Genomic DNA, 24643 nt, shown 5'->3' with positions numbered 1-24643 from the left:
CACACGAGCAAAAAACACGCATACGTGCAAAACGAGCGAAAAACACAAAAAAAAATAAAAAATACACACACGTGCAAAATGAGCGAAAAACACACACATGTGTGAATTGAGTGAAAAATACAAAAAAAACACACACGTGCGAAACACTAAAAAAACACACACGTGCAAAACTATCAAAAAACACACAAGTGCGAAAACGAGCGAAAAACACAAAAAAAACACACACGTGCGAAACGAGCAAAAAAGACAAAAATAAATAAAAAAATCAAACACACGTGACAAACGAGCGAAAAATACGAACACGTGTAAAAAGAGCGAAAAAGCACAAAGAAAAGCACCCTTACACATGTGCGAAACGAACGAAAAATAGCCATGTCTGAAATGAACGAAAAACACAAATACACACACACGCGTGTGAAACGTGCGAAAAACGCGCATACGCGCGAAACTAGCGAAAAACACAAAAAATAAAAAAACACACATGCAAAACGATAAAAAACACCCAGATGTGCGAAACGAGCGAAAAACACACACATGTGCGAAACAAGCGAAAAATACACACACGTGCGAAAGAAGCGAAAAACACACACGTGCAAAACGAGCAAAAAATACAAAAAAATACACACACAAGCGAAACGAGAAAAAACATAAAAAAAAATAAAAAACATACACGTGCAAAATGAGCGAAAAACACTCATACGTGCAAAACGAGCAAGGAAACACATGAAAAACACACACACATACGTCTAAAAAGAGCGAAAAATACACACACGTCCACGTGCAGAACGAGCAAGAAACACGAACACGTGTGAATAGAGTGGAAAAGCACAAAGAAAAATACACACACACGTGCGAAACGAGTGAAAAACATACATGTCCAAAAGGGGTGAAACATACAAAAAAATACACACGCACGCATGGTAAACGAGCGAAAAACACAAAAAAACACACAATGTGCGAAACGATCGAAAAACACGTACACGTGCGAAAAGAGCGAAAAACACAAATAAAAACACACACGTGCGAACGAGAAAAAAACACACACATGTGCAAAATGAAGAAAAAATATAGGGATGTGCAAAACAGGCAAAAAAATACACTAAAAGAATAAAAAAACACACGCACACACATGCGAAACGAGCGAAAAATATGCACACGTGCGAAAAGAGCGAAAAACACAAATAAAAACACACACACACGTGCAAAACAAACGAAAAAATACAATAAAAGAAAACACACGCGTGCGAAACGAGTGAAAAACACAAAAAACCACGCGCGCGTGTGTGAAACGATTGAAAAACACGCACACGTGCGAAATCAGCGAAAAAACAAAAAAATAAAAAAATAAAAAAAACACATCTGCGAAACGATAAAAAACACCCACATATGCGAAACGAGCGAAAAACACACACGTGCCAAATGAGTGAAAAACACGCATATGTGCGAAACGAGCGAAAAATTTGTTGCTTGTTTCGCTCGTTTCGCACGTGTGTGTTTTTTATTTATTTTCTATATATTTGTTGCTTGTTTCGCAAGTGTGTGTGATTTTTTTCTATTTTTCACTCATTTCGCACGTGTGTGTGCTTTTCGCTCGCTCGTTTCACACACGTGTGGGTGTGTTTTTTCATTTTTATGTTTTTCGCTCGTTTCGCACATGTGTGTGTTTATTATCGTTCTCTTATGTCTGTGCTTTTTTTTATTTTTTTTGCTTTTCGATGGTTTCGCACATGTGTGTGTTTTTCGCTTTTTTCGCACGTGTGTGTTTTTCGCTCGTTTCGCACACGTGTGGGTGTGTTTTTTCATTTTTATATTTTTCGCTCGTTTCGCACGTGTGCGTGTTTTTCGTTCGTTTCTCACGGACGTGTGTGTTTTTTTTTATTTTTCGCTCGTTTTGCTCTTGTGTGTGTTTTTCGCTAGTTCCGCTTGTGTGGTTGTTTTTTTGTGATTTTTGCTCTTTTTGCACGTGTGCGAGTTTTTCGTTCGTTTCTCACGTGTGTATTTTTCGCTCATTTCGCACGTGTGTGTGCATTTTTTGTTTTTTTCACTCATTTCACCTGTGCGCATTTTTTCGCTCGTTTCACACTTGTTTATTTATTTATTTATTTTTTCGTGTTTTTTGCTCGTTTCAGACGCGTGTGTGTGTTTTTCACTCGTTTCGTATGTGTGTGTTTTTTAATTTTAATTTTTTTGTGTTTTCCATTCATGTTGTACGTATGCGTGTTTTTCGCTCATTTAGTACGTGTGTGTTTTTTGCTCGTTTCGCACGTGTGTATTTTTCGCTCATTTCGCATGTGTGCGTGTTTTTCGCTCGTTTCGCATGAATGTATGTTTTTCGCACGTTTTGCACGTGTGTGATTTTTTTGTGTGTTTTTCACTCATTTCTCACGTGTATGTGTGTGTGTATTTTTTTTTGTTTTTCGTAAGTTTCACACTTGTGTGTTTTTCGCTCGTTTCGCATCTGTGTGTGTTTTTCGCTCGTTTCACACGTTTGTGTGTGTGTTTTTAAATTTTTCTTTTGTTTTTTGCTAGGTTTGTACGTATGTGTATTGTTCGCTCATTTAGCACGTGTGCGTGTTTTTTGCTCTTTTTGCACGTGTGTGCGGTTTTTTTTATGTTTTTCGCTTGTTTTTCACGTGTAGGTGTGTGTGTTTGTGTTTTTTCACAAGTTTCACACGTGTGTTTGTTTTGCTCGTTTTGCACGTATTTGTCTGTGTGTGTGTTTTTTGTGTTTTTAGCTCGTTTCGCACGTGTGCATATTTTTCACTCGTTTTGCACTTATGTGTGTTTGTCGCTCGTTTTGCACGTGTGTGTAGTTTTTTTTTATTTTTCGCTCGTTTCGAACGTGTGTGTGTTTTTCGCTAGTTTCGCACCCGTGTCTGTGTGTTTTTCGCTCTTTTTGCACGTGTGTGTGTTTTTCGCTCGTTTCGCACGCGTGTGCGTTTTTTTCCTCATTTCGGACGTATGTGTGTGTCTTTTTTCATTTTTTTCATCTTTTTTTATGTTTTCGCTCGTTCTGCATGTATGCATGTTTTTCGCTCATTTCGCACGCCTGTGTGTATTTTTCGTTCATTTCGCTCATGTGTATTTTTTATCGTTTCGCACGTATGTGTTTTTTTTGTGTTTTTCGATGGTTTCACACATGTGCTTGTTTTTTGTTCATTTCGCATGTGTGTGTTTTTCGCTTGTTTTGCACGTGTGTTTTTCGCTCGTTTCGCACGTGTGTGTTTTTCGCTAGTTTCGCTCACGCGCGTGTGTTTTTCATTTTTGCATTTTTCGTTTGTTTCGCACGTGTGTGTATTTTTTGCTTGTCTCGCACTTGTGTGCGCGTTTTTTTGTGTTTTTCACTCATTATGCCGTGTGCGTGTTTTTTGCTCGTTTCACACTTGTGTGTGTTTTTTTATTTATTTTTTTGTATTTTTCGCTCGTTTCACACGTGTGTGTGTCTTTCACTCATTTCGCATATGTGTGTTTTTTAATTTTTAATTTTTTGTGTTTTTCGCTCGTTTTGTACGTATGCGTGTTTTTCGCTCCTTTAGCACGTGTGTGTCTTTCGCTCGTTTCGCACGTGTGTATTTTTCGCTCGTTTCGCACGTGTGCGTGTTTTTTGCTCGTTTCGCATAAATGTATGTTTTTCGCTCGTTTCGCACGTGTGTGTGATTTTTTTGTGTTTTTCGCAAGTTTCACACTTGTGTGTTTTTCGCTCGTTTCGCATGTGTATTTTTTTCTCGTTTCGCACGTGTGTGTTTTTAAATTTTTTTTCTTTTTTGCTCGTTTTGTACGTATGCGTGTTTTTGCTCATTTAGCACGTGTGCGTGTTTTTCGCTTGTTTTGCATGTATGTGAGTTTTTTGCTTGTTTTGTACGTGTGTGTGATTTTTTGTGTTTTTCGCTTGTTTCTCACGTGTAGGTGTGTGTGTGTTTGTGTTTTTTCGCTAATTCATACGTGTGTTTGTTTTGCTCGTTTTGCACATGTTTGTGTGTGTGTGTGTTTTTTTTTTTGTGTTTTTCGCTCGTTTCGCACGTCTGCGTATTTTTCGCTCGCTTTGCACTTATGTGTGTTTTACGCTCGTTTCGCACGTGTGTGTTTTTCGCTCGTTTCACACCCGTGTCTGTGTGTTATTCTTTATGTTTTCGCTCTTTTTGCACGTGTGCGTGTTTTTCGCTCGTTTCGAACGCGTGTGTTTTTTTCTCATTTCGCACGTATGTGTGTGTTTTTTTCATTTTTTTCATCTTTTTTGTGTTTTCGCTCGTTCTGCACGTATGCATGTTTTTCGCTCATTTCGTACGCCTGTGTGTGTTTTTCGCTCATGTGTGTTTTTTATCGTTTCGCATGTGTGTTTTTTTGTGTTTTTCGATGGTTTCACACATGTGCTTGTTTTTCGATCGTTTCGCACGTGTGTGTTTTTCGCTCGCTTTGCACATGTGTATTTTTCGCTCGCTTTGCACATATGTGTTTTTCATTTTTGTGTTTTTCGTTTGTTTTGCACGTGTGTGTATTTTTTGCCCGTCTCGCACGTGTGTATGCATTTTTTTTCCACTCATTTCGCCCATGCGTATTTTTCGCTCGTTTCACACTTGTGTGTTTGTTTATTTATTTATTTATTTGTGTTTTTTGCTCGTTTCACACGTGTGTCTTTTTCACTTGTTTCGCATGTGTGTGTTTTTTAATTTTTAATTTTTTTATTTTTCGCTCGTTTCGCACGTGCGTGTTTTTTGCTCGTTTCGCACGTGTGTGTGTGTTTTTCGTTGGTTTCACATGAATGAATGTTTTTCACTTTTTTCGCACGTGTGTGTGGTTTTTTTTTGTTTTTCGCTCATTTCTCACGTGTATGTATGTGTGTATGTTTTTTTGTTTTTCGCTAGTTTTTCACGTGTGTTTTTTTTGCTCGTTTCGCACGTGTGTGTTTTTCGCTCGTTTCGCAAGTGTGTGTTTTTTTTCTTTTCTGTGTTTTTCGCTCGTTTCGTACGTGTGTGCTTTTTTCTTATTTTTTTGTTTATCGCTGGTTTCGCACATATGCGTGTTTTTTGCTCGTTTCGCATGGGGTGTGTGGTTTTTTTTTGTTTTTCGCTCGTTTCGCGCATGTGTGTGTTTTTCGCACGTTTCTCACCTATGTGTTTTTTAATTTATTTTTGTTATCTTTTTCGCTCATTTCGCACGTGTGTATGTTTTTTTTATTTGTATTTTTCGCTCGTTTTGCACGTGTGTGTGTGTTTTTTGCTCGTTTCGCATGTGTGTGCATGTGTGTGTTTTTTATTTTTTTGTGTTTTTCCCTCGTTTCGCGCGTATGTGTTTTTCGCTCGTTTCGCACATGTGTGTGTTTTTTATCGTTTCGCACGTGTGTGCTTTTTTTTTTGCTTTTCGCTGCTTTAGCACATGTGCGTGTTTTTTGCTTGTTTCACACGTGTGTGTATTTTTCGCTCGTTTCACACACGTGTGGATGTGTTTTTTCATGTTTTTCGCTCGTTTCGCACGTGTGCATGTTTTTTGCTCGTTTCTCACGGGGTGTGTGGTTTTCTTTTATTTTTCGTTCGTTTTGCTCTTGTGTGTGGTTTTTGCTAGTTCCGCACGTCTGGGTGTTTTTTTGTGATTTTTGCTCTTTTTGCACGTGTGCGAGTTTTTCGTTCTTCGCACGCGTGTATTTTTTGCTCGTTTCGCACGTGTGTGCGTTTTTTTGTGTTTTTCACTCATTTCGCCCATGCGCATTTTTCGCTCGTTTCACACTTGTACGTGTGCGTGTTTTTCGCTCTTTTCGCATGTATGTGAGTTTTTCGCTCGTTTTGAACATGTGTGTGGTTTTTTTTTTTGTGTTTTTCGCTTGTTTCTCACGTGTAGGTGGGTGTGTTTGTGTTTTTTCGCTAGTTTCACACGTGTGTTTGTTTTGCTCGTTTTGCACGTGTCTGTGTGTGTGTTTTTTTGTGTTTTTCTTTCGTTTCGCACGTGTGCGCATTTTTCGCTCATTCTGCACTTATGTGTGTTTGTCGCTCGTTTCGCACGTGTGTAATTTTTTTTGTTTTTCGCATGTTTTGCACGTGTGTGTTTTTCGCTCGTTTCGCATCCGTGTCTGTGTATTATTCTTTGTTTTTTTCGCTCTTCTTGCACGTGTGCGTGTTTTTCGCTCATTTCGCACGTGTATGTGTTTTTTGCTCATTTCGCACGTATGTGTGTGTTTTTTTATTTTTTAATCTTTTTTGTGTTTTCGCTCGTTCTGTACGTATGCATGTTTTTCGCTCGTTTCGCTCCTGTGGGTAATTTTTATCGTTTCGCACGTGTGTTTTTTTGTGTTTTTCGCTCGTTTCGCAAATGTGCTTGTTTTTTGTTCGTTTCGCCCGTATGTGTTTTTCGCTCGTTTTGCACGTTTGTGTTTCTCGTTCGTTTCGCACGTGTGAATTTTTCGCTCATTTCGCACGTGCACGTGTTTGTTTTTCATTTTTGTGTTTTTTGTTTGTTTCGCACGCGTGTGTATTTTTCACTCGTTTCGCACGTGTGTGCGCGTTTTTTTGTGTTTTTTGCTCATTACGCCGTGTGCGTGTTTTTCGCTCGTTTCACACTTGTGTGTTTGTTTTTTATTTATTTTCTTGTGTTTTTTGCTCGTTTCATAGGTGTGGGTGTGTGTGTGGGTGTGTTTTTTGCATTTTTCGCTCGTTTCGCACGTGTGTGTTATTTTTTATTTTTTTGGTGTTTTTCCCTCGTTTCGCACGTATGCGTGTTTTTTGCTCATTTCGCACACGTGTGTGTTTTTTGCTCGTTTCGCACCTGTGTGTTTGTCTTTTTTTGTGTTTTTCACTCATTTCGCCTGTGCGCATTTTTCGCTCGTTTTACACTTGTGTGTTTGTTTATTTATTTGTATTTTTTGCTCGTTTCATATGTGTGTGTGTTTTTCACTTGTTTCGCATGTGTGTATTTTTTAATTTTTAATTTTTTTTGCTCGTTTCGCACGTGGGTGTTTTTCGCTCATTTCGCACGTGTGCGTGTTTTTCGTTGGTTTCGCATGAATATATGTTTTTCGCTCGTTTCCCACGTGTGTGTGGTTTTCTTTTTGTGTTTTTCGCTCGTTTCTCACGTGTATATGTGTGTGTGTTTTTTGTGTTTTTCGCTAGTTTTCCACGTTTGTGTTTCTCGCTCATTTTGCACGTATGTGTGTGTATTTTTTGCGTTTTTCGCTCGTTTCGCACGTGTGTGTTTTTCGCTCGTTTCACACGTGTGTGTGTGTGTGTTTTTATTCTTTTTTGTGTTTTTTGCTCGTTTCGCACATGTGTGTGTTTTTTATCGTTTCGCACGTGTGCTTTTTTTTTGTTTATTGCTGGTTTCACACATTTGCGTGTTTTTTGCTCGTTTCGCACGAGGTGTGTAATTTTTTTTGTGTTTTTCGCTCGTTTCGTGCGATTGTGTGTTTTTCGCACGTTTCTTACGTGTGTTTTTTAATTCATTTTTGTTATCTTTTTCGCTCGTTTCGCACGTGTGTATGTATTTTTTATTTGTATTTTTCTCTCGTTTCGCACGTTTGTGTGTGTTTTTTGCTCGTTTTGCACGTGCATTTTTTTCGCTCGTTTCGCATCCGTGTCTGTGTGTTATTCTTTGTGATTTTCGCTCTTCTCGCACGTGTTCGTGTTTTTTGCTCATTTCGCACGTGCGTGCTTTTTGCTCATTTCGCACGTATGTTTGTGTTTTTATATTTTTTTAATCTTTTTTGTGTTTTTGCTCGTTCTGTACGTATGCATGTTTTTCGCTCGTTTCGCTCCTGTGGGTAATTTTTATCGTTTCGCACGTGTGTGTTTTTTTGTGTTTTTCGCTGGTTTCACAAATGTGCTTGTTTTTTGTTCGTTTCGCCCGTATGTGTTTTTCGCTCGTTTTGCACGTGTGTGTTTTTCGCTCGTTTCGCACGTGTGTGTTTTTCGCTCGTTTGCACGTGCGCGTGTGTGCTTTTCATTTTTGTGTTTTTTGTTTGTTTCGCACGCGTGTGTATTTTTCGCTTGTTTCGCACGTATGTGCGCGTTTTTTTGTGTTTTTCGCTCATTACGCCGTGTGCGTGTTTTTCGCTCGTTTCACACTTGTGTGTTTGTTTTTTTATTTATTTTTTTGTGTTTTTCGCTCGTTTCATAGGTGTGGGTGTGTGTGTATGTTTTTTACATTTTTCGCACGTTTCGCACGTGTGTGTTATTTTTTATTTTTTGGTGTTTTTCCCTCGTTTCGCACGTATGCATGTTTTTTGCTCATTTTGCACATGTGTGTGTTTTTCGCTCGTTTTGCACGTGTATGTTTTTCTTTTTTTTGTGTTTTTCACTCATCTCGCCTGTGCGTATTTTTCGCTCGTTTTACACTTGTGTGTTTGTTTGTTTATTTATTTATTTGTATTTTCTGCTCGTTTCACATGTGTGTTTGTTTTTCACTTGTTTCGCATGTGTGTATTTTTTAATTTTTTGCTCGTTTCGTACGTGCGTGTTTTTCGCTCATTTCGCACGTGTGCGTATTTTTTTTGGTTTCGCATAAATGTATAATGTATGTTTTTGGCTCGTTTTGCACGTGTGTGTGGTTTTTTTTGTGTTTTTCGCTGGTTTCTCACGTGTATGTGTGTGTGTTTTTCTGTGTTTTTCGCTAGTTTCCCACGTTTGTGTTTCTCACTCATTTTGCACGTATGTGTGTATTTTTTGTGTTTTTCGCTCGTTTCGCACGTGTGTGTTTTTCGCTCGTTTCGCAAGTGTGTGTGTGTGTGTGTTTTTATTCTTTTTTGTGTTTTTCGCTCGTTTTGCACATGTGTGTGTTTTTTAACGTTTCGCACATGTGTGCTTTTTTTTATTTTTTTGTTTAACGCTGGTTTCGCACATGTGCGTATTTTTCGCTCGTTTCGCACTGGTGTGTGTTTTTTCATTTTTGTGTTTTTCACTCGTTTCGCACGAGGTGTGTGATTTTTTTGTGTTTTTCACTCGTTTCGCGCGTGTGTGTTTTTCGCACGTTTCTTATGTGTGTTTTTTTAATTCATTTTTGTTATCTTTTTTGCTCGTTTCACACGTGTGTATGTGTTTTTTATTTGTATTTTTCTCTCGTTTCGCACGTTTGTGTGTGCTTTTCGCTCGTTTCGCATGTGTGTGTATATGTTTGTTTTTTATTTTTTTGTGTTTTTCGCTCGTTTCGGACGTATGCGTGTTTTTCGCTCGTTTCGCACATGTGTGTGTTTTTTATCGTTTCACACGTGTGTGCTTTTTTTATTTTTTTCTTTTCACTGGTTTCGCACATGTGCGTATTTTTCGCTCGTTTCGGACGTGTGTGTTTTTCGCTAGTTTCGCACACGTGTGGGTGTGTTTTTTCATTTTTATGTTTTTCGCTCGTTTCTCACGGGGGTGTGCGTGTTTTTTCCGCTCGTTTTGCACTTGTGTGTGTTTTTCGCTAGTTTCGCACGTGTGGGTGTTTTTTTGTGATTTTTGCTCTTTTTGCATGTGTGGGAGTTTTTCGTTCGTTTCACACATGTGTATTTTTCGTTCGTTTCGCACATGTGTGCTTTTTTTGTGTTTTTCACTCATTTCACCCGTGCGCATTTTTCGCTCGTTTCACACTTGTGTATTTGTTTATTTATTTATTTTGTGTTTTTCGCTTGTTGCACACGTGTGTGTGTTTTTCACTCGTTTCGCATGTGTGGATTTTTTAATTTTTATTTTTTTGTGTTTTTTGCTCGTTTCATACGTATCCGTGTTTTTCGCTCATTTAGCATGTGTGTGTTTTTTGCTCGTTTCCCACGTGTGTATTTTTTGCTCGTGCACGTGTGTGTGTTTTTGCTCGTTTCGCATGAATGTATGTTTTTCGCTCGTTTCGAACGTGTGTAGTTTTTTTGTGTTTTTCGCAAGTTTCACACTTGTGTGTTTTTCGCTCGTTTCGCATGTGTGTGTGTTTTTCACTCGTTTGGCACGTGTATGTTTTTTAATTTTTTTGTTTTCGCTCGTTTTGTTCGTATGCGTATTTGTTGCTCATTTAGGACGTGTGCGTGTTTTTCGCTCGTTTCGCATGTATGTGAGTTTTTCGCTCTATTTGCACATGTGTGTTTTTTTTGTGTTTTTCGCTTGTTTCTTATGTGTAGGTGTGTGTACTTGTGTTTTTTCGCTAGTTTCACACGTGTGTTTGTTTTGCTCGTCTTGCACATGTTTGTGTGTGTGTGTGTTTTTTTTTGTTTTTTTCGGTCGTTTCGCACGTGTGCGTGTTTTTCGCTCGTTTTGCACTTATGTGTGTTTGTCGCTTGTTTCGCACGTGTGTAATTTTTTTTTGTTTTTCGCTCGTTTCGCACGTGCGTGTTTTTCGCTCATTTCGCACGTGTGGGTATTTTTTTTGTGATTTTTGCTCTTTTAGCATGTGTGCGAGTTTTTCGTTCGTTTCGCACATGTGTATTTTTTGTTCGTTTCGCACGTGTGTGCATTTTTTTGTGTTTTTCAATCATTTCACCCATGCGCATTTTTCGCTCGTTTCACACTTGTGTGTTTGTTTATTTATTTATTTTGTATTTTTCGCTCGTTGCACACGTGTGTGTGTTTTTCACTCGTTTCGCATGTGTGTGTTTTTTAATTTTTATTTTTTTTGTGTTTTTTGCTCGTTTCGTACGTATGCGTGTTTTTCGCTCATTTAGCACGTGTGTGTGTGTTTTTAGCTCGTTTTTCATGTGTGTATTTTTTGCTCGTTTCGCACGTGTGTATGTTTTTCGCTCGTTTCGAACGTGTGTGTAGTTTTTTTTTTGTGTTTTTCGCTCATTTCTCACGTGTATGTGTGTGTATTTTTTTTGTGTTTTTCGCAAGTTTCACACTTGTGTGTTTTTCGCTTGTTTCGCACGTGTGTGTATTTTTTAATTTTTTTTTGTTTTTCACTCGTTTTGTACGTATACGTGTTTGTCGCTCATTTAGGACGTGTGCGTGTTTTTCGCTCGTTTCGCATGTATGTGAGTTTTTCGCTCGTTTTGTACGTGTGCGGTCTTTTTTGTGTTTTTCGCTTGTTTCTCGTGTGTAGGTGTGTGTACTTGTGCTTTTTCGCTAGTTTCACACGTGTGTTTGTTTTGCTAGTTTTGCACGTGTTTGTGTGTGTGTGTTTTTTTTTTTTTGTGTTTTTCGGTCGTTTCGCACGTATGCGTGTTTTTCGCTCGTTTTGCACTTATGTGTGTTTGTCGCTCGTTTCGCACGTGTGTGTAATTTTTTTGTTTTTCGCTCGTTCTGCACATGTGTGTTTTTCGTTCGTTTTCGCACTTGTGTCTGTATGTTATTCTTTGTATTTTTCGCTCTTTTTGTACGTGTGCGTGTTTTTCGCTCGTTTCGCACGCGTGTGTGTTTTTGCTCATTTCACACGTATGTGTGTGTTTTTTTTTATTTTTTTCATCTTTTTTGTTTTTTCACTCGTTATGCACGTATGCATATTTTTCGCTCATTTCGTACGCCTGTGTGTGTTTTTCACTCATTTCGCTCATGTGTGTGTTTTTTATTGTTTCACATGTGTGTGTTTTTTTTGTGTTTTTCGATGGTTTCGCACGTGCTTGTTTTTCGTTCGTTTCGCACGTGTATATTTTTCGCTCTTTTTCCACGTGTGTTTTTCGCTCGTTTCGCACGTGTGTGTTTTTCGCTCGTTTCGCACGCGCGCGTGTTTTTCATTTTTGCGTTTTTCGTTTGTTTCGCACGTGTGTGTATTTTTTGCTCGTCTCGCACTTGTGTGCGCGTTTTTTTGTGTTTTTCACTCATTACGCCGTGTGCGTATTTTTTGCTCGTTTCACACTTGTGTGTGTTTATTTATTTATTTTTTTTGTGTTTTTTGCTCGTTTCACATGTGTGTGTTTTTTTTTGCATTTTTCGCTCGTTTCGCACGTGTGTGTTATTTTTTTGGTGTTTTTCCCTCATTTCGCACGTGGCGTGTTTTTCGCTCATTTCGCGTGTGTTTGTTTTTCGCTCGCTTTCGCACGTGTGTGTGTTTTTCACTTGTTTCGCACTTGTGTGTGTGTGTGTGTTTTTTTCGCTTGTTTCGCACCTGTGCATGTTTTTCGCTTGTGTCGCACGTGTCCGTGTTTTTAGCTAGTTTCGCACGTATGTATGTTTTCCGCTCGTTTTGCACGTGTCTGTGTTTTTTTTTCTATTTTTCACTCGTTTTGCACGTGTATGTGTGTGTTTGTGTGTTGTTTTTGGTGTTTTTCGCTAGTTTCACATGCGTGTGTTTTTTTTTGTATTTTTTGCTTGGTTCTCACGTGTATGTGTCTGTGTTTTTTTTTGTGTTTTTCACTAGTTTCATACGTGTATTTTTTTTGTATTTTTCACTCGTTTCGCACGTGTGCGTGTTTTTCGCTCGTTTTGCACTTATGTGTGTTTGTCGCTCGTTTTGCACGTGTGTGTATTTTTTTTGTTTTTCGCTCGTTTCACACGCGTGTATTATTCTTTGTGTTTTTCGCTCATTTCGCACATGTGCGTTGTTTTCGCTCGTTTCGCACATGTGTTTATTTTTTACTCGTTTTGAACGTGTGTGTGTGTTTTTTTTTTTTTGTGTTTTTCGCTCTTTTCGCATGCATATGCGAGGTGCCAACTTATACCAGATTAAGTTTAAAAAATAGTGTTACAAAGAGAACCAACATATACATGATAACATGCCAGTGTATATATGTTCATAAAGTTCAAAGTATGCTCCAATCAGACTACGGATTTAGACTTATACATGCATTGAATTCCTTCTATTTGCTTGGATAAAGATTCATACAACAGTTAGATTCGTCTTGATTATTCTGAATTTTTGTAAGAACCATTGTATCATACCAAGAAATACCAAAAGTGCAAAGTTGGATAATGGTTTTAGCTTCATACTCATGACAGCTGATATACAAGTCACTGGCCCTTAGTCTATTTGGCTACTTTGGATCTAAAGTTTATTTGATTTGTTAAACTGACATTATTGGAAAGAAGGAAATATAGCAATGAATAAGTGGATTATGATATCTTCAAATGCTTTTGTGGTGAATATGGATCAGTGAGGAGCCAGTCACTTGCATATAATTTTGTTGTGGCCCTCAAACCAAACATGTGAGGATGCTGCGTGACTCAAAATTGAGGAATCATCTGTCATAGAAAAAATGGGGCCTCAGTCACATGAAGAAATGGGACCTGATAGCAGCAAACAAATGTAACTCATCACACAATGTTAACATCAAATTATGGAATACAACTGGATTAGTGTTTCAATCTCAATTGTAATTTCAGAGGCCACATTTTAGTGACCACTATGTACAAACTGGGAAGGGAACATAGAGATTTCAAAGACAGATAAAAGTAAGGTGGGACATGGCAAATACATGGACTGATCCTGGAAGCTGTTTAATCATCCTACAGTGATAATTGGATTTGAACTGACAAAAAACGTTCACATTATTAAAACTAATATTATGCAAATTCATACTTAGTTACTGTTTTTCTTATAATAACCTTTTTACTTAGAAGTACATCATATTAAATCATGAAAGTTATCTGCTGCTTCCCTTTTCTTTTATTGTAAACCAGACCATGAAAATTGATTTTATGAACCGCACTTTCAGCTTATTATTGCCTTTGAACTTAACAGTGCATTTAGATTTAAGGAGAAAATGGGAGACATTTGTTTATGTGAGTAAATTTCTCATTGAGTTTCATAGTAGGATAGAAAAAATGGAGAAAATCTTTCTCAGGGTAAGAAATTGCTACAAAAATTGTGTTAATCTATTTCTAAGTCAGCCTAATCTTGATGGTGCTAGCATCAACTCAAGCGAGAAGTGATATCTAAGAATACATTTTCTTCACAAGGAATTGTGAGACCACCCATTGGATGATCATACCCAAATTCTTCCTCAGCTTGACTTAGCAAATCTTGAAATGAAGGCAGGTTCAAGTATGATATAGGGATCACAAACCGCTTCATTTTATCTCCAACGTAAACTGCAAGATAACCCTTTGGCACTTCCATAGCTTTTGAAGATGAAGTAAATGATGCCTTTCTTACGATGCCGGATAAACGAAAACCCATTTTTGTATGTGTTGAAGAAAGACTAGTTTTTCAAATGACTTGTAAATAAGATGCAAGTATTTGAGTTTCTTATGCTTTAGGATGTGAATGACTTGTGTTGTTGCCAAATGCTTGCAGCCATGAACATATATATATATATAGATGAAGGATATGTAATAAAATGGGTAATTGAATGGTTGGTTGTGGAGGAAGGCTATGAAATGGGACCTATTAGGAGACAAGGGCATTTAAGAGGTCACATGGTGTTGTCTTAGGGGATTTTCCCAAACCTGTTATAAGTACATAATTCAAAGTCTACCTTATGAAGAGGAAGCCAACACAAATTAGATCATGGTGTCTATGGTTTGCGGATTCCAAGAGATATGTTTCTAAAAATCTGGTGTACTTGAAAAATCAGGTTCATATTGGTTTGTGAGGATGTGCCTAAGTTTGGTTCAGAGTTGTGGCCATGGTTTACAGCTTTCATTGTCAATAGCGATGTCTATCTGAAGAAACATGAGATATGTCTATAGCATGTCTGATTCAGTATCTTTAGTATAACTACAATGCTTGAACAAGCATTAATGTAGATGTCTTTGATTTGACATGCATAATCTCTTGGCAATTATGTCAGAAGGTGGGGTATGATGTATGAACTCTCACTTAACTTTCAAGTCCCTGAAAGAGACCTCCAAGACAATACCATGTGATCTCTTGTGATCATTTCACTTTGTAGACCCCATTTTACAGCTTCATCTGAATTATTTCTTCAGGATGGCAACTATATATACACTTCTTCTTGTGTTCTCAAACAACACAAATCAATTGCATCTCCTCAAGTATCAGTACTAACATATTTCTCTCAATCAAATCCTTCAAGAACAATCTATTTCTTTTTCTTTTGAACAACAAGAAGAAACAATGGCATTCCGCATTTTAGGTATTAGAAAGGCATCACTTTCTGCCTCAAAAGGGACTAATGTTCCAAAAGGCTATCTTGCAGTCTATGTAGGAGATAAGATGAGGCGGTTTGTGATTCCTGTATGTTACTTGAACCAGCCTTCATTTCAAGGATTACTAAACCAAGCCGAAGAAGAATTCGGATATGATCATCCAACTGGTGGTCTGACAATTCCATGCAGTGATGATGAGTTCTTAAATCTCACTTCTCAGTTGGGTGGCCAATAAACAACTAACAGAGATTGACATAGATTAGTTGAGACAATTGTACAGAAGGCTCCTAATTTTTTACTTTGAAGATTTTCCATTTTCGTTTCTTCCTTGTATAATTCCTTTGAAAGTGTAAAAATGTTATATGAATGAGAAAGTTATTGCATCTCATTGTTAAAACTACCTTTTGGCTTTTGTTTTATTCTGTATTATCTGTTATTTATGCAAAAATATCAGATCTAAGTTCCAGTGAAAAACTTAAACTATGTTTGCAGAAGTTGATGATTCATTTCGTTCAAACATTTAAGTTACAGTTTCTTAACAGTGGTTTGAAATCACTATCGTAAATCTGTTTAGGGCAGGACTAAGTTTTCTTATATTAACAGTAAAGGAAGAAGAAGCACTTCCATGTTGTTGTTTTAAAAATTAAAAGAAGAAGAAGAAGAAGAAGAGAGTCAGAGACTAGCTCTGAGGGTTGTCTGATAAAATCTATCCCTTATGTTGATAGAATTTCAAGAACTCCAATGATTTGCTTATTTGCTCTGCATCAATGAGGATTCAATCAAGGGCTTAACCAATCAAGAGTTACTTTTCATCAATTTTAGTTAGATGGCTGGAAGAAGTTGCAGCAGAGAATGATAGAATTTGGATTTCATCAATGACACTACTTTCATAATATTCTTGAGAAATAACTTAGTGTATCTAAAACAAATGACGATAACTCAAAATGCAGGTAACATTGAATATCCGAAATCCACACTTGAATCCAATTTATGAAATTTAACCATATGCTTCTCTCATGGTGGAGTGCTTATGTGCTTTAGAAAGTAAAATTCTGCAGCATTCCATTATTAGTTAATAGACATTTTTTTAATACCACAGTAGTAGCAACACAACAAAGGAATAAACATAATTGAAGAGAATATACCAAGTAAATTGAATCTGTAAGTAATTAGTGACGAAGTTTATAAATTCATTGAAATTGCAAAAAAAAATCTGATATATATTTACATCCTTGACATCTCACTAAGATGATAGCTACTAGTTTCCACTACAAAATTGTGTCTCAACTAATCTATGTCAGTCTCCTTTGGAATTACATACAGTCAGTTGAAGCAAGAAGTGAGGTCCAAGAAGGTTTCCTCACTGCATGGAATAGTGAGACCACCCATTGGATGATCATATCCGAATTCTTCTTCTGCTTGGCTTAGTAATTCTTGAAATGATGTCTGGTTCAAATACGAAATGGGAATCACGAACCGCTTCATATTCTCTCCAACATAGACAGCAAGATAGCCTTTTGGGACTTCCAAAGCCTTTGAAGATGCTTGGTTTGAATTAAATGAAGCTTTCTTCTGCTACCAGCTAAACGAAAACCCATTTTGGTATGTGTTGATGAAAGACTAGTCTTAGAAATGACTTGTAAATAAGATACAAGCTTTTGAGTTTCTTATTGCTTGAGGATGTGAATGAATTGTGTTGGTCCTAAATGCTTGCAACCATGAATATTTATATAGATGGAAGGATATGTTATAAACATGTAGCTACTTGAATGATTGGTGGAGGAAGGCTATCAGATGGGACATATTAGGAGACAAAGGCATGTAAGAGATCACATGCTATTGTCCTCATTATAGAGGGTAGGCCAAAAAATTGTAACTCATGTATGCAAGAGAAAATCTAATTGCCCATGGTTTGCAAATACCACAGAGTTTTGTTTATAATCTGGTGTACCTCAAAAGTTGAGGTCCATAGTGGCTTGTGAGACCAACTTTTGGTTCTCTTCTGGCCTCATAACAGTGTTTCAGAACTATAAATGTCTATCTGAAGAAACATGTTTGATGGAGTAGCTTTAGCACAAGTACAAGTGGATAGATAGAGACCTAACCTTTGATAGAGATATCCAAGACAGTACATGTGATCTCTTGTGATCATTTCTCACTTTGTAGACCCCATTTTACAGCTTCATTAAAATTATGTCTTCAGGATAGCAGCTATATATACATTACTTCTTGTGTTCTCAACCAACACAAATCAGTTGCATCTCCTCAAGTATTAGAACTCACATACTTCTCCCAAACAAAATCTTCAATAACAATCGCTTTTCGCATTCCAAGTATTATCAAAAGGGACTAATGTTCCAAAAGGCTATCTTGCAGTCTATGTGGGAGATAAGATGAGGCGGTTTGTGATTCCTGTATGTTACTTGAACCAACCTTCATTTCAGGAGTTACTAAGCCAATCAGAAGAAGAATTCAGTTATGATCACCCAACTGGCGGTCTCACTATTCCTTGCAGCGAGCATACATTCCTGAACCTCACTTGTGAATTAAGTGGCCAGTAAATTGGGTCATAGAGACTGAGATAGATTAGCTGAGACAAATTTGTACAGAAGGCTCTTTCTTTTTGTTTTGAAGATTGTCCATTTTGGTCTCTTCATTGTATCATTCCTTTGAAAGTGTAAAAATGAATGAACGAGAGAAAGTTATTGCATCTCATTTGTTAACTTCTTTCTATACTTTTTATTTTTGGCTTTTGTTGAAGCTGAATGATCTCTTATATATTTATGCAGCAAGTCAAAATTAAATTCAACGTTGTTTTGAAGACATTGACTGAAGTTGATGATTCATTTCATTTAAATTAGAATTTCGAATAGCTGTTTGAAAGTACAATTGAAAATCTGTTAAGAACTCAGTTTTCTTATATTAAAAGCAAAGGAAGAGGCATTCCAAGCTTGAGACATTCCATGATTGAATGTCACAAACTTGAGCAATTTTCTTGTGGTTATAAAACCATAAAAAAAGCAATATTGAATTCAGAATTCAGAATTCAAAAAAAGAAAAATAAAGTGAAAATGGAACATTTAATTATCCAATTTTGAATCCAATTTATTTTATTGAACCATATAACTGGAAATCAATTTCAACATTTCAAAAGCAGTTAATAAATCCAAGACCACCAAAAGTCTAATGAGAGGCCACACGGTATTGTCTTGCTTGTGTTTATGAAAAGTTACTTGAAACTTGAGAGTTCTTGCCAAACACTGATGCCACCTTTAGGAAGAGACAGCTGAGAAGCTAATAAATGGTTAAATACAAAGCTGATCTAATGGATTACTTCTTATGTTGCAGATATCACATAATCTCTTAAATAAAGGGATAGGATGCCAAGAGAGAACCACATTTTGTGACTATATCCCAACTTCTTCTGCACTTGGAGGGCATGAAATATGGTTTCATTAGTATATCCTCTACAGAAAGCAGGAACCATGTGAATAGTTTTTTTTGGTTGAACCTCACTAAAATCACAAAGTCTAAATCCCCTATTAGCCTAATAAATATAAAATTTATCAAGTAAAACTTCTGTTAGCCGACGAAAATAGCACATAAATCAGTAAAGTGCAACACATGACATGCTTTTGGAAAATATTAAGGCATGGATAAAACTTCAATGAAGAAATAAGAGAACAGACATATATAAATAAATGAGCTATACATCCCGTGTAAGAAATTTCTTTAGCTATAGTTTTCCATGCATATTCTTTTATTTAAAATATTATAATTTTGTATACTTTGAATTAGTGCAATCTATGAGAACAAATGAGCAATGAAGTATGGTTTTTCTTACACCAGGCAGCTTAATACTAGATACTGCATGATGTTCTGTTTGTAGAGAGAAGATAAAACCAAAAAAAAAAAAAAAAAAAAAAACAGAGGAAACACTTTGAACTTGTCATAGTAATGGTCATTCTTCTTTCATTTACTTAAAAAATGTGTAATTACAAGTTGCCTATTCTACAAAATGTGTATACTAATCTATGTTAGTCTCCTGCAGTGTGAGATTCATCGTCAATCCCAGCGAGAACTGATTTGTTGGAAGACATCTTCACTGCAAGGAATTGTTAGACCTCCCATAGGATGATCATATCCGAACTCTTCCTCTTCTTGGCTCAACAACTCTTGGATTGAAGGTTGGTTCAGGTATGAAATGGGGATCACAAACCGCTTCTGTTTCTCTCCGACATACACTGCTAAATGCCCCTTTGGGACTTCCACAGATTTAGAAGTTGCTTGGCTAGCTGAGAATGATGATGTCCTTCAAATAACAGGTAAACGGAAACCCATTTTTTTAAAGATGTATGTAAGAATAACAGCAAGGAAAAATTCCCGATTTAAGAAGAATGTGTTTTTAAGTGTTTGACACTTAAGATTGCCAATGAGTTGTGTTGTTTTTGAAGGCAAGAGCAAGTGTGTTTATAGATTTTAAGATTCTTTGGAAAACTATTTCTAACATAAAAGATTTTTGAAAATGATAGGAATGCATACACATCACTACATGAGAGATCACATGGTACTGTCTTAGAGGCCTCTATCAAGGATTAAGCAGCTTTTGAGAAAGTATACCCCACCTTGTAAAGGAATGGCTAATAAAGCAGCCACTTGCAATCAAATGCTAGGTACACCATATATATGCAAGAGGAAGTGTAATTGGAACATGTTTCCCCATGGTTTCAAATTCCAGTTGGTACTGCTTATAATCTGGTGTACTAGAAAAAGCTGAGGTTCATACTGGCTCACAACCAATAGTTTCAAAGCTAATGGATAAGGTCATAGTCAAGGCTTACAATTTCATTCTTAGAAGCAATCTCAATTTGAATAAACATGAGAGATGTCTAAAGAATGTCTACTAACTAATGGAGTAGCTGTAGTATAATGCATGAAAGAAGCATTATGTAAGGTATGCACTCATGTGATGTAGAGCTCATTAATTTCAAGAGGCTAATCTGTTGGCAATTATATGAAGAAGTGGGGTATGCACTCTCAATGAACTTCCTAACACCTTCAAGACAGTATCATGTGATTTCTTGTGATGCATAATACATTGTCAATTGGTAGACCCTATCTTATTCATGATTCTCTCTTCAGGAAATTGGTTTGAAGATCCTAGCAACTATATATACACCACTTCTTGTGTTCTGAAGCAACACCAATCATTCACATATCCTCAAGTATTACAAGTTTTAGAAAAACTCAAATATTTCTTACTCCTAAAAAGACAATGGCTTTCGGCATACCAGGTATTAGAAAAGCAACAAAGAGCAATGATGTCCCAAAAGGCTATCTTGCAGTTTATGTTGGAGATAAAATGAAGAGGTTTTTAATTCCTATATCATACTTGAACCAACCTTTGTTTCAAGACTTGCTAAACCAAGCAGAAGAAGAATTCGGTTATGATCATCCGAATGGCGGTCTCACAATTCCATGCGAGGAGGATGAGTTCTTAAACCTCACTTCTCACTTGAGTAGGCTATAAATCATGCTAATGGAGAATAGATTAGTTGAGAGTAACTTGTACAGAAGCACTTTCTTTTTGAGATTTTATATTTTGATTTCTTCCTTATATCAATCATTTGATAAATGAGAAATTCATGACAAGATATTATTTAAACAAATTTAGCTTGTGCTCAAATATGAATGAAATCAAGTTTATTCATCAGTAGCATTTTCAAGCTTCAGTTCATATATATCATCAGACTATCTGCTTTCATAGAAACTATAGTTCCTTATTTGTCCTTGAGTCATTTCTATTGAAACAGTTTTAGCCAATTTGTTACTAGATTCTTCTACAACAAATGAGGTTCATGGTCTCTGCAACACAGAATAAAATTGTTTGTTAATCTGTTGTTCCCATATTCTTCCAATTCAATCATCATTGCAAAATAATATTTCCTGAATTTTGTTAAAAGCTTGACACATAATACTTAAGAAATAGAAATTAACACCACATAAATCTATTTAAAAAGATTATTCTCACGATTGATAATTATACACTTGATTATGATTTTTTTTTTGGTGTCCAATTGATTATGATTATTGTCATAATATTTCTTTATCAAAGGCAATTGCACAAACATAAGCCAAATAATTCATTATCATACATTGTTACCATCACATTATGGAATACAACTAGATTAATATTTCTATTTTATTTTTTATCTTTTCTAAAATATGGATAAGCTTCAATCCCAATTGTCATTTCAGAGGCCACATTTCAGTGATCACCATGTTCAAACTGGGAAGGGTCCATAGAGATTTCAAAGACAGATGAAAGCAAAATGGGACAAGGTAAATATAGGGACTGGTCCTTGAAGCTGATAATCATCCTATAGTGATAATTGGATAATTAAATTGACCAAACAAGTTATCATTATTGAAATTTTTTATCGGAGTTACGAAACTCGGAAAAGGGTTAGCATGGAGTTCACGTACTCTCTCTCTCGGTTCTCTTTCTTTTCTTTTTTCCAAAATGAACTCATGCATGACTGAAAGATTATTAATGGGTTATTGGTGATTAGGTGTCAAAAGTGGGGGGTTGGGTGTCAAAGTTTAGGATTGCTGAGCGGTTAAAGTTATAAATATATTAAATGGATAATTATGAGAATTAGATATACGGTCTCGTTACGTTATTAATAGCATTTTTGTCAATTTCTGTCAACTCTTATTTATAATTGTGTTTAATAGAAGTGTCTTTTTGGATATGTCAAATAAAAATGTCTTTTTTATGATTGTATTTAATAGAAGTGTTTTTATAGATATATTTTCTGGATGTGTCTCTTTATATATGTATTTAAAATATAATAATTAATTATTGTTGGCAATAAGTTGGCATATAATATATCAGAAAAGCTCTGCATACAAGCCATTAGGGCTTGTATGCTTTACAAGTTTATTAAGCAATAAACCCAAAAAACGCGCTGCTACACATACGTCCAATACACGCGCTATATAAGATCCCGCGTATATATAACTACCAAATTTAAAAGATTTGTTTCCTTCTTCGTTCTCCTTATTTTCAGATTTGCTCGTTCTTCTTCTCGCGCGTCTTCCCTCCTTCTTCTCGATCGTTCTTTTCCCCTCCTTTCTCACTGGTATGTTCTTCGTCATTTACGTTAGTTCCTCTCTCTGCAACTCCAGCTTCATTTTCTATTTGATTTGTTGTTTTCTGAAATCAAAGTTTGAACTCGTTTTGAAGATTATGGATGATTCAACCTCAGATTGTCAGCTGAATCAGGGCGAAGTGGATTATGAATTTGAATCTAATGAAGTTCCTGAGGTTTGATTTACATACGATTACTCTGAATTTTGTTGCAGTCATTTGAATAGCATTGTGTGGCTGAATAATTCGTGAACATTGACTGTAAAACTAACACGTTAACATGAATATGTGGATTGACTATAATGTATTAGTTTTGGTTAATTATCTGGAATTTATAGCAGACGCTCGGGTGTAGATCAGAACTTTTTTGGGTGTATTTTTGTGAGAAGTGTGGGTGTATTTACAGTTTATGGCTTTTTCTGTTATGTTACCTGAGTTGTCGTTCGGGTGTATTATATCAGACATGATTGGGTGTGTTTTTAGTTTTTGACATGGTGTATTCTGCAGCCTGTGTATTTACAGTTTATGATTTTTTTTTGTTATTTTAGTTGAGTTGTTGCGGTTCGGGTGTATTATATCAGCAATGATTGGGTGTATTTTTAGTTTTTGACATGGTGTATTCTGCAGCCTCTCTCTGTTGTTGATGACCAGTTTGTTCCGAAGGTTGGAATGACCTTTACCACCCTTGAAGATGCTGAAAAATTTTACAGGAACTATGCCAAGGCTGCAGATTTTTTTACAAGAGTTCGGAGCACAAATAGGAAGGGAAACGAGATTAAGAATCAATTGATTACATGTAGCAGAGAGGGAAAATGGAAATCTAAAATATCTCTGACCGAGAAGACCAATCTGACAGCCGGTTTAAACTGTCCTGCAAGAATTTATATACACACATTGAAGGATGTTGGTGCTTGGATCATTTCAAAGGTTGTGCTGGATCATTCACACCCTTGCTGTCCAAGTAAAGCAGAGATGCTCAAACAGCATAGGGAACTAAGCATGTCCATTCGTCGTACAATAGAGAATAACGAGGAGGCCGGTATTAGACCAAGAAAAACCTACCAATTATTTGTTGCGGCTGCCGGGGGTCACCGCGAGTTAAATTTTATCGAAAAGGATGTAAGAAATTACATTACGAGAGAAGTGCGGAATGTTTCCGAACAAGAAGATGCAAAGGAATTCGGGAAATATTTGTTAAGAATGAAAGAGAAGAATCAGAATTTCTTTTTTGAGCTTGAACTCGAGGAGGATCAATCGATTAAGCTGGCTTTTTGGGCCGATGCAAGAAGTAGAGCTGCCTTTGAGTATTTCAGAGATGTTATTTCATTTGACACCACCTACAATACAAACAGGTAACAAACATTCCCTGTTTATGATGCTAAATTAATATATTTTTATGAATCCGCGGCAGAGGTGTATATTGGGTGTTTTTGGGTGTATAGAAAGCATTTGTTGGGTGTATCTAATGATTTTCCGTTCTGCACTATTTTAATTTGTTTCAGGTATAATTTGGTTTGTGGTTCTTTTGTCGGGGTGAATCACCACGGTCAGTCAACACTTCTCGGATGCTCTTTGATGAAAAACGAAGAAATTGAATCATTCAAATGGTTATTTGAATGTTGGCTTCGTTGCATGAGAGGAAACGCTCCGAAAGGGTTTCTCACCGATCAATGCGCATCAATGAAAAGGGCTTTAGAGGCCTGTATGCCAACAACAATTCACCGTTGGTGTATTTGGCACATAATGAAGAAGATTCCAAGCAAATTAAACGGGTACAAGGGACATGCAGAAATCGAACAAGAAATGAGCCAAGTTGTTTGAAACTCTCATAGCAAAGACTCATTTGATAGGAATTGGAATGATTTTCTACTGAATTTTGGTCTTGTGGACAACAAGTGGCTTTCAGGTAATGTTTGTTTAAAATATGCAGCAGAGGTGTAAATTGCATGTTTTTTTGGGGTGTATTCATAGTGTATGTTTGGGTGTATTCTGCAGATCTCTATGAAGACCGTCATATATGGGTTCTAATTTATCTGGATCACCACTTCTGGGCAGGGATGAGAAGTACACAAAGGAGCAAGAGCATACATTCATTTTTTAACAAGTTTATTACCCGGAACAGCTCGCTTATTCAATTCGTCAAATAATACGATAATTGCCTCGGAAGCAGGGAGCAAGTAGAGAGAGAATCAAATGCTGCAGATTTTCATACGGTCATACCGTGTGCAACCAAATCCTCCATTGAAGCTCAGTTTCAAGATGTGTACACTCATCAAAAGTTTAGGGAAGTGCAAGCACAATTCAGAGGAAAGGCAAATTGCATCACTAGATTAACGAATTCCGCTCTAGGCTATTCAGTATACGAAGTTAGAGAACAAGTTTTCAGCTTAATATTCAACAAGTTTGTGGTTACTTACGACTCAGTAGCAGCCGAGGTAAAATGCCAATGCTTATTATTTGAGTCGAGAGGGATATTATGCCGTCACGCACTAAGCGTGTTAAGCTTTGAACAAGTAAGCCAAGTGTCACCGAGATATATACTGGAACGATGGAGCAAGAAGGTAAA

General features: G+C 36.7%; 1 pseudogene; it reads right to left on the bottom strand.

The window, feature by feature from the left end:
- Positions 1-16084: 16084 nt before the first annotated feature.
- LOC112730059 (indole-3-acetic acid-induced protein ARG7-like) lies at positions 16085-16825 on the bottom strand (annotated as a pseudogene).
- Positions 16826-24643: the final 7818 nt, after the last annotated feature.

This window comes from Arachis hypogaea, chromosome 12 (genome assembly GCF_003086295.3).
Source record: "Arachis hypogaea cultivar Tifrunner chromosome 12, arahy.Tifrunner.gnm2.J5K5, whole genome shotgun sequence".
Lineage (NCBI taxonomy): Eukaryota > Viridiplantae > Streptophyta > Magnoliopsida > Fabales > Fabaceae > Arachis > Arachis hypogaea.
The sequence above is the reverse complement of the archived record's forward strand: the minus strand, read 5'-3'. Positions and strand labels throughout refer to the sequence as shown.